Below are 10,928 nucleotides of genomic sequence, written 5' to 3'. Positions count from 1 at the left end.
AGAGCCCTTACTGCTGCTCAATCAGCCTACTTTTCCAACCTGATTGAGGAGAATTAAAAACAATCAAAAATGTTGTTTTTATACTGTCACAAATTTAACCTCTCTGGGATATGTGGAACGGTAGAGTCCCACCTCGCCAACAGCCAGTGAAAGTGCAGGGCGCCAAATTCAAAACAACAAAAATCTCATAATTAAAATTCCTCAAGCATACAAGTATTTTACACCATTTTAAAGATAACATTTTCGTTAATCCAGCCACAGTGTCTGATTTCAAAAATGCTTTACTGCGAAAGCACCACAAACTATTATGTTAGGTTACCACCAAAACACAGCCATTTTTCCAGCCAAAGAGAGGAGTCACAAAAAGCACAAATGTAGGTAAAATGAATTACTAACCTTTGATGATCTTCATCAGTTGACACTCAAAGGACTTCATGTTACACAATACATGTATGTTTTGTTCGATAAAGTGCATATTTATATCAAAAATCACATTTTATATTGGTGCGTTATGTTCAGTAGTTCTAAAACATGCGGTGATTGTGTAGAGAGCCACATCTATTTACAGAAATACTCATTATAAATGTTGATGAAAATACAACTGTTATACATGGAATTAGAGATATACTTCTCCTTATTGCAACCGCTGTGTCAGATTTCAAAATAACTTTATGGAAAAAGCATAATCTGAGTACAGCGTTCAGACAACAAAGATGCCAAAAATATATCCGCCATATTGGGTGGTCGACATTAGTCAGAAATAGCAGTATAAATATTCACTTACCTTTGATGATCTTCATCAGAATGCACTCCCAGGAATCGCAGTTCCACAATAAATGTTTCTTTCGTTCAATAATGTCCATCATTTATGTCCAAATAGCTTCTTTTGTTAGGGCGTTTGGTAAACAAATCAAAAACCGCGTTTAGGTCCAGCCGAATGTTGGACAAAAGTTCAAAAAGTTCAGTTACAGCCTGTAGAAACTTGTCAAACTAAGTATAGAATCAATCTTTGGGATGTTTTTATCATAAATCTTCAATAATGTTCCAACCGGAGAATTCCTATGTCTGTAGAAAAGCAATGGAAACTAACTCTCTCGTGACCCACTTCACAGTAGAATCCTCAAACAAAGTTCTAAAGACTGCTGACATCTGGTGGAAGCCTTAGGAAGTGCAACATAACCAATATCCCACTGTATCTACAATAGGGGCTGAGTTAAAAAAACTACATGCCTCAGATTTCCCACTTCCTGGTTGGATTTTTCTCAGGTTTTCTCCTGCCATATGAGTTCTGTTATATATAGAAACGTCAGAGTGTTTTATATCAAATACTACTAATAATTTGCATATACAGAGTAGCAGGCAGTTTACTCTGGGCACCTTATTCATCCAAGCTCCTCAATACTGCCCACCTGTCACCAAGACGTTAACAAAAAAATTGACATTCTCCAAGTGAGGATGGCTTTCACTTTAGCAGTGATGAATTCATGAACTACTTCGACAAAAAGATAATGATCATTAGAAATAAAATGATGGACTCCTCTTTGACTATTTGTATTTCTCCAAAATGCAGTTGTCCTGAGTCTGCACAGAAATGCCAGGACCTAGGATCAATAGAGACACTCAAGTGTTTTAACCCTGTACCTCTAAACCTTCCAACTGCCTACTAGACCCTATTCCAACAAAATTACTGAAAGAGCTATTTCCTGTGCTCACTAAAATTGGCAGTAATAAATGTATGTGAATGTAAAAAAAAAATATTGGCCTATATCGAATCTCCCATTCCTCTCAATTAAAAAAAAAAAGCCGTTGTGTAGCAACTCACTGTCTTCCCGAAGACAAATAATGTATGCGAAACACTCCAGTCTGGTGTTAGACACCATCAAAATACTGAGACTGCATTGGTGAAGGTGCTAAATTACCTTTTAATGGCGTCAGACCAAGGCTCTGCGTCTGTCCTTGTGCTCTTAGACCTTCGTGCCACTTTTGACACCATTTGTGGATGGTTTGTTCTCTGACAAATTAATGGTAAGTTAATGTTCCTCAAGGTTCCGTTTTAGGACCACTATTGTTTACTTTTAAATTCTGACAAAACAGAGATGCTAGTTTTAGGTCACAAGAAACAATCTGACAATTAATCTTGGTGGTTGTACAGTCATCGCAAATAACACAGGGAAGGTCCTTGGCATTTTTTCTGGACTCTGATCTCTCTTTAGACGAACATACAAGAATGTTTCTTAGGGCAGCTTTTTTCCATTTTCGTAACAATGCAAAAATCTAAAATGTTTTGTCCAAAAATTATGCAGAAAAACGAATCCATGCTTTTTCACTTCTAGATTAGTCTACCGCAATGCTCTACTCTCCGGCTACCTGGATAAAGCAATAAATACAGAACATTTGGCAGCTAGAATATTGACTATAACCCCCAAAATCTAGCAGATTACTCCAGTGCTAGCCTCTCTACACTGGCTTCCAGTTGAGGTAAGGGCTGATTTCAATGTTTTTTTTGCTAACCTATAAAGCATCAAATGGACCTGATCCAACTTTGTTCTCTGATTGGGTCCTGCCGTACATACTGTACCTACACATACGCTACGGTCAGAAGACGTAGGCCTCCCTATTGCCCTTAGACTTTGTAGGCAAACAGCTGGAGGCATGGTTTTCTCCTATTTATCTCTATTTTTATGGAATGGTCTGCCTATCCATGTGGGAGACCCAGATTCAGGCTCGACTTTCAAGTCTTTCCTGAAGACTCATCTCTTCAGTGGGTCCTATGATTGAGTGTAGTCTGGCCCAGGGGTGTGAAGGTGAACAGCAAGGCACTGGTGTGACGAAGCACCCTTTTCTCGGACAGGGCCACACTGTCCCCGACCTCCCCTGTCTCAGCCTCCATGCTGCAATAGTCTATGTGCCGGGGGGCTAAGATCCCTGACCTGTTCATAGGACATACTACCTTGCCCTGGTCCTGCTGTTTTCGACCATCTCTCTCTCCCTCTATCTCTCTCCCTCTCTCTCTCTACCGCACCTGCTGTCTCGACCTCTGAATGCTCGGCTATGAAAAGCCAATTGACATTTACTCCTGAGGTGCTCACCTATTGCACCCTCTACAACCACTGTGATTATTGTTTGACCCTGCTGGTCTTCTATGAACGTTTGAACATCTTGAAGAACAATCAGACCTTAATGGCCATGTACTCTTATAATCTCCACCCAGCACAGACAGAAGAGGACTGGCCACCCCTTAAAGCCTTGTTCCTCTCTATGTTCCTGCATTTCTAGGGAGTTTTTCCTAGCCACTATGCTTCTACATCAGCATTGCTTGCTGTTTGGGGTTTTAGGCTGTGTTTCTGTATAAGCACTTTGTGACATCTGCTGATGTAAAAAGAGCTTTATAAATAATTTGATTGATTTATGGATATTTATTGCACTACTTGTGACCAGGGCCTATAGGGCTCTGGTCAAAAGTAGTGCACTAGACTAGGGAATAGGGTGCCATTTGGAATGTACTTACTCCGCTGCCTGTCCTATTGTGTACTACTTTGTATTGAGTCAGTGACCAATCAGAGAGGGCGCTAAGCATCCTGGGTAATGATGGGAGTGACAGTGATGAAAGGAGAAAGCCATTTAATTGGATCATTTTTTAGGACCAATCTGAGTGGGAGTCTGACGGAGAAGCCTTGTAAATCACAGCAGTGTGTGTGCACAGACATGCATCTGTGTGTGTGTGTGCGCCTGCGTGTGTGTGATGCATGAGCACAGGAGAGTGCACCTTTATTCTGAGAATGTACCTTCATCATTAGGTCTTTCATCCATCTATTATTTGGATGAAGGGATATGTCATCTTCTTTGATCCTTTCTGTCTGTGTCCGTATTCTCTGCTGGAGGCAAAAGCAGCCTGATGTCTGAGCAAAAGTTAATGAATCCCTCTGATGTAATTGAATAACCATAATTTTATGAATAAATAGCTACCGATTAATGTTTGAAAATGAGCACAGAATTAAAGGGGCAATCGGCGATTCAAACAACAACAAAGCGATCACCCTGGTCAAATTCCCAAATTGATGTACCATTCCCAGATTTCCCCTTCAATAGATAGAGGTTCAGAGTTTGTGTATTAGGCTATTTGCTTATTCTCTCTCTCTTCCCTAGTTAGCTTCATCCATAGTAGGTTCTGTCTTACCTGGTAGGTTCAAATTTGGACAAATACTAAAAGTGAAAAGGGAGTAGATTTAACACACATTGGTCTTGCTCTTCGCTGGCATGTAATTGGCACTTTATTCTCCCTAACAAAGAAATCGGAGGGGAGACTATGGCTCTGTCTCCGTCCGTTCGTACATTAGTAATTCCAAACTTTGAACAAGCATATCTCCTGTCCCATTTGAGCATGAAATGTTGTCACTAATTGGCGAAAGGGGAGGTGCTGCATCATTCGCAAGGGATGACATCTTTACTGTTGCCTTGTTATTAATTAAAGCGATTGAACGGGATCTTAAGCACTTACAAATTCATAATATATATGAATTGCAGGATTTTATTAAAAAAACATTTTCCGGGATGTAACATATCATACGAAATGGTTGGCGTTGTACACAATCGTGTACATTTCCTGTGAACCTGTTTTGGCTCGTGAGCAATGCTTTCAAAAACTCTGCTGCATCACTTTAACAATATGATTTTAACTGGCAATCTATCTAGATAAATGTATTTAAAATGAATAAAAGCACATGACTTAATATAGACTTTTGTATTATTGTATAGTATTTCTCAGATCAGCATCACACACAGTCATCATAATCTTCTTCAGAGGAGTCTTCTGGGGAGTCATCCATTGCAGCTGCAGCCATCGTGGTCATCTCCATGTTAGACGGGCCAGCCTGTGGGGATTCTTCATTGGAACACTGCATTATACTGCCCTCTGGTGGTGGGATCCACACAGGACAGCATTTTCCTGCAGGTCACAGGGGTGACATTCAGTAACATAAGCGGACCACTAGACCCAACACGCTATGCACTTGTGGAGATCTGAGAGGATTTGACAGGTGCAATCAATATGATAACAACTCCTACTTGCCCTCGGGAAAGGCTAGGTTAAAGTGTTTTAACTTTGCTTATAGCGATCAAATAATCCCAAAAGTTTTAGGTATCCATTTGGGATTGGTCCAAAGTCTCCCAACAACGATTTCATAACAAAACATAAAAGGAAATGTAAAACATGGATATTGTCCTCTGTTCGTTTAGATTATTTTAGCTGAAGTAGGAAGATTGGTACCATACCTTTCTCTTTCATAACCCAACGCCCACACAACCCCATGACAACCAAAGTGAGAGACACGAACAAGACGATGCGCATGATGTTCCCGATGACACTGAGCTTGTCTTTAGAAAAGGCAAAAAATAAATAAAAAAGTGTTAGGTAATCTGTTGGATGTCTACATTGTTATGCATTGCAAAAATAATTGCAATATAAACAGAAAAGTAAATGTGATGATAATAGGTTAAAACGTCTCCCCAGCAGTGTGTGAGTGAGATTTAAAAAGTACAGAATTTTTTGGGGATGAATAACTGTAGGTTAAGGGGATTTGTTCATTCTGAAATGTCATGACTCTCCTGTGAAAATCCAAAGGATCAGGTTACAGTGGGTCGAAGTTGGCCAGTTTTATGATGGAACTGTCTCTCATTTACCATGCAGGCTTGAGGGGAAATAACCTTTTTGTTAAAAGGAGATTGGTGTTTTGTGATATCATTAAGGACTGTATAACAAAAGTCTGGTAACTCTACAAATGTATACGTCCCAGTTATCAGATTTACATTTAGATGTTGTAAAACTTATATGATTTAATATGAACCAATTTGTGAGAAGATTAAATGTGATTTTAGCCTTCCAAATGAGATTTGTTTTTCATGTAAAGTTTTACCCAGTCAGTAACCACGCCCACGTGAGCACAGACATCATGCCAAAAGGATGGAACACCCTTTTTGCCAGAGTGCTTATAAAGGGCTCCTAAATAATTAACATATTAGACCAAGCAGGTGGACGGTGTTGAGACAGACGTCACGAATGGTTAGACTATACCAGACCAGCGTGACAGACAGCGTGAGCTGAACGTTACGAAATGGGTTAAAACTAAAGACCAGTATATGTGCACCGCGAGCTGAATACTTTACGAAATGGTTTAAAGACTACAATACCAGAAAATAGTAAGACTCTGAAACTCTCCAGAAGAAGAAGACTACACAGGAACATTCTGCAGCTGTTTATGCGCAGTTAGCCTAGGAAACTCGACTGAAGACGAGAGACAAAGAACAATTTCCTCTCACCACTATAGGTATCTCTCGGGTATCAATGCTAAACAAACAGAGCGAAGGACAAGGCCCGCGGAACACAGTGTGGTACACCTCTGAAAGATCCGTTCTAACAGACAATACCAGACTTTCTGTCAACTGACTCCCCAGGAAATGGACAGGGCGTTTTCAACAAAGTAAGAAGACAAAGACATACAAGCGTAAATATGTACAATGCATTTCTAAATTTGAATGAGTGGTTGTTAGGGTGCTAAATATCTAAATTTACGATGAGCACATTATTTAACTGCATGTACGATAGTTGAATTCCTTTGTCTCTCCTTCTCCCTCTCTTTCTTTCCCCACCCCCTCACCATAACAACCACTCATTCGGATTTAGAAATGCAGTGCTCTCTGCTGCCAATGACTGTAATGAATTGCAAAAATCTCTGAAGATGGAGTCTTAAATCTCCCTTTCTAACTTTAAGCATCAGCTGTCAGAGCAGCTTACCGATCACTGTACCTGTACACAGCCGATCTGTAAATAGCACACCCGACTACCTCATCCCCATATTATTACTTACCCTAGATCTTTCTATTTTTATTTTATTTCATGTTATTGACTATATGTTTGTTTATGTGCAACTTCGTGTTGTTTTTGTCGCACTGCTTTGCTTAAACTTGGCCAGGTCGCTGTTGTAAATGAGAACTTGTTCTCAACTGGCCTACCTGGTTAAATAAAGTTGAAATAATAAATAAATAAATTGTGTAACAAGCCGTCATAATGGTTTAGTCCACTAGGGACTTTTCATTGCATTATGTTAATATTCAATTATATCCTGTGTGTGTGTTTATTTCTGTGTGATTATTTCATTAGTCAGTAAATAAATAATTAAGTCAATCTGATTCATCATGGAGACTAGGGTTCGTGCAGATTTCTAGGATATTACGACATTCAGAATGAGACTGAAATAGGAGCAAATGATTGATGGATGACGGCTATGATATCGAGATATTTTGAGTTAATTTGGGAAATGGTATCTCGTTAAATGAACTTTTCCCGTGGTGCCCCAGACTACTACTTAATAAATTGTTATATTTTTAATTTAATTGCGTAGTAATTACAAATAGTTAATTATTTTATAAATAGCATTTGATTCGCATTAATGGTAGTCATGACAGAACTTAGTGAGAGGGAATGTCATACCTCCCCTGCTTATTCTCATTCTCTTCACCCTGATCTACCACAAATTTCCTCTATCCTGCTAAACAGAACCTTTTCATCATTGACCAACTGAACAATCACTCATGGATCAAACATCAATGATATTATAGCAAGTCCGTTTGGGTGAGGTGACGAGATTTGAAAAAGTACATTATTATTTATTGACTAGCTAGCTATAAGCAAAGGTGATTTGGTCATACAGAAAGCATAGTGAGTGAGAGGGTCATACTGTACCTTAACCTGGGTTATTGTCATTCTCTTCCCCACGCTCTACCACAAGTTTCCTCTCGCCTGCAAAACAGAACATATTCATCACCCACTGGGCACTGAAAATACATTGGATTTGAAAAAAGTTATCAAAGTAAAATGTTTTTTTTTTAGGGTAAAATTTAAATCACAGGATTATCTCATCATAGTAACCAATTTTCAACAGAGCACCTTCTGTCTACATAAACCTACTATTGTGTACCTTCAGCAGAGCTGATTTGATTTAGTCCTATTCTTTAACTTAGATTTTTTGGGTAAGATGGAGACATGAATCCAACATATGAATAATTATTTTGCAGACAACTGGAATTAAAACCAGACTAAGACAGTGGTAGAAAAGGTACATCTCCTTCAAATGTTGATATTTGGTTGCATTGATAACCAAACACAATTCAGTATCACAATTGCAATACAATAAATAGCCTATTAATTAACTTGTCGATAAGTTAAGAAATTGTTGTCGTGACGTCTCCATCCAAACAAAAAAATAAAAGTTAAAGAATAGGATTAAGCGAGGGGCTCAGATAAAATGTATAATCATTTATTCTACTTTTATAGTGCTACTCATAATATTAAAAAAATATCAAAGGGCTGCACAACAACAACAACAACAACAACAACAACAAATAACGAGCAAATTAAAAACAACATAATTAATAATCATGAGTAATCACAGTCCAGAGACAGAAGGTTGAGAAAGTTAATGGGTTCAGTAAGGTCAGTAAGGTCAACTGGCATTAGACACATCACCTTAAAAATTTTAAGATTTAGTTGCGTTGTCAACCAAACAATTCAATATGACTTTTGTAATACAGTAAATAGCCTAGAGTTCAAGCTATCTTACAAACTAATTTATCAGCATTTATTCAACCTTAAAATGAGTAACACATCCACGGCCACATTTTGAGGTCAATGTGACTATACATTTCTTATGTAAATCATAGAAAGCGTGCATCTTCAAGACAACATGCAAAGGTCGCTGGTCTGTGGAGAGCTTGTTATAATAACGTGCAGAATCTCAAACACCATTGATCACTTGCACTAACCAACATTTTTTGAATTTGGTTGTGCTTTTAAATGGTTAAAAGCACGATAACACATTGGGAATTCAACACACTTCTAGCTATCTTTTTTGAGTGGGTTAATACGATTTTGAATTCTCATTGATCAGCATCTCAACCAAATATTACCCACATTTTCACTTTGAAATGACGTGGTGTGCCCAGTGACCAACTCAACACTTACGGAATCAAATATCAATGGTGTCTAAGTAAAGCTGAGTTTGTGTAACAAAATAAGATAACATTATATCCTTTGACTGATGCAATATGTATTACAATCTGAGAACGGTGATTAATGAACTGCTTACCTGAGACGATAACCTTGATGGAATGACTTACAAAACTGAGAGATTCACACCTGTATAGACCAGAATCTGCATTGGATATGTTGACAAAAACTAGAAATGGCATCCCTGTAATGTTTGTCAAATCTCTCCACCATGTTTGAACGTGAGCATTAATGTTGACAGCAACGCAATGCATTTCTTCATCCCATTTACACCATGAGACTGATGATGATAATGAGTTGGGACATAAACCAATAGAACAGTTAATCTTCAGGTGATTCCCCGGTGAAGTTTTCCACACAATGTTCCGTGGCACTCTAATTTCTGGGAAACATTCATAATCTTCTCCTAAAGACAAATATGAGAATGAACTGCAATCAAATTATTCTGAACACAGTGGACTTGATGCTAGAACTTACATTGTGACATGTGTGTTCCCCATTCTTGTGTATATAAAACAATCCAAAGGAAATTACCGAAGACTGTTTTACATTATCATCAGCTACATTTTGCCAAGGGAATATCAAATCAAATTGTATTTATCACATGCGCCGAATACAACTGAAGAGATTTACGTGAAATTCTTGCTATCCAGCCCTTCCCAAAAATGCAGAATGTATGTGTGTGGTACAGAGATTGGGTAGTCATTCAAAAATCATGTTCACCACTATTATTGAACACAGAATGAGTCAATTAAACTTATTACGCGATTTGTTAATTAAGCACATTTTTATTCCTAAATGTATTTTGGGCTTGCCATAACAAAGGGTTTGAATACTTATAGACAAGACATTTTAGCTTTGTATTTTGTATGAACGACAAAACATTTCTAAAAACAAATTCCACTTTGACATTATGGGTGCAGGCTGTAAAACAACAAAAGGTGGAAAAACTCCAGGTGTGTAAATACTATTTGAATGCACTGTATATATATATATATATATATATGTATATATATATACAGAGTTTTAGTCTGAATTTTACATAGACCTTAGCCAAATACATTTAAACTCAGTTTTTCACAATTCCTGACATTTAAGGTAAAAAAGAAAATCCCTGTTTTAGGTCAGTTATTTGAGGTATTTGAGGTAGATAATGTAGGCAGGATAACGTGACATGACGGCAGGGTAACGTTACATGACATGAAGGCAAGGTAACGTGACTAGGCATCAGGATAGATAATACGAGTAAAGTAAATTACAGAGCAGAAAATGTGTAAAAGTGTGTATGTAGGTTTTTGTGTGTGTTCGTGTGTGTGTATGTATTTGTTTGAGTGTTGTCGGTGTCTGTATTCATATGTAGTGTTTAAGTATGTAGTTTATAAGATAGAAAAACAAATCAAATATTTTGTAACAGTAAACACGAAGGCATACAAAAACAACAATATTATTTCCCCAACAAGAAAATACAATTGTGCCGTTCATACATTCGTTACTTATAATATATAATAAACACATATGTCAAATTTGAACATTATATACACAATTTGGATACAATGAAAGACTAAAATGTTTACCTTGAATTTGGTTTCCTAATAAGATGATGATACCAACCAAGGCATTCAACATGATCATTGTATTGGTGTGGCCCCTGGTTGTTCTCTAGCGTGGTAACAAATGTTATCTGAATGCATAGCATACTTTTCCCCTCCCCATGCTGTAAGGCGGAGGAGATCATTTGAACAAATATAGACTTCTTGTAGATGTGGTTTTAACTGAGACATTCAAGTGTGTAAACTCATTGTTAATTACAACTGTGATCGCCATTGTTTCCATGTTTTAGGTAACACTTTACAGTATTTTTCATTAT

The 10,928-nt window shown here is 37.8% G+C and overlaps 1 long non-coding RNA gene across 1 annotated transcript; it reads right to left on the bottom strand.

The window, feature by feature from the left end:
* Positions 1–4,492: 4,492 nt before the first annotated feature.
* LOC149982348 (uncharacterized) lies at positions 4,493–10,723 on the bottom strand. The gene is made up of 4 exons (XR_016497480.1): positions 10,636–10,723; positions 7,739–7,795; positions 5,272–5,373; positions 4,493–4,945 (listed from the first exon to the last, which is right to left on the bottom strand). It is a non-coding gene; the product is annotated as an uncharacterized LOC149982348 (long non-coding RNA).
* Positions 10,724–10,928: the final 205 nt, after the last annotated feature.

Source organism: Oncorhynchus mykiss, chromosome 7 (genome assembly GCF_057628025.1).
Source record: "Oncorhynchus mykiss isolate SJ-2025 chromosome 7, ASM5762802v1, whole genome shotgun sequence".
NCBI classification, from domain to species: domain Eukaryota; kingdom Metazoa; phylum Chordata; class Actinopteri; order Salmoniformes; family Salmonidae; genus Oncorhynchus; species Oncorhynchus mykiss.
The sequence above is the reverse complement of the archived record's forward strand: the minus strand, read 5'-3'. Positions and strand labels throughout refer to the sequence as shown.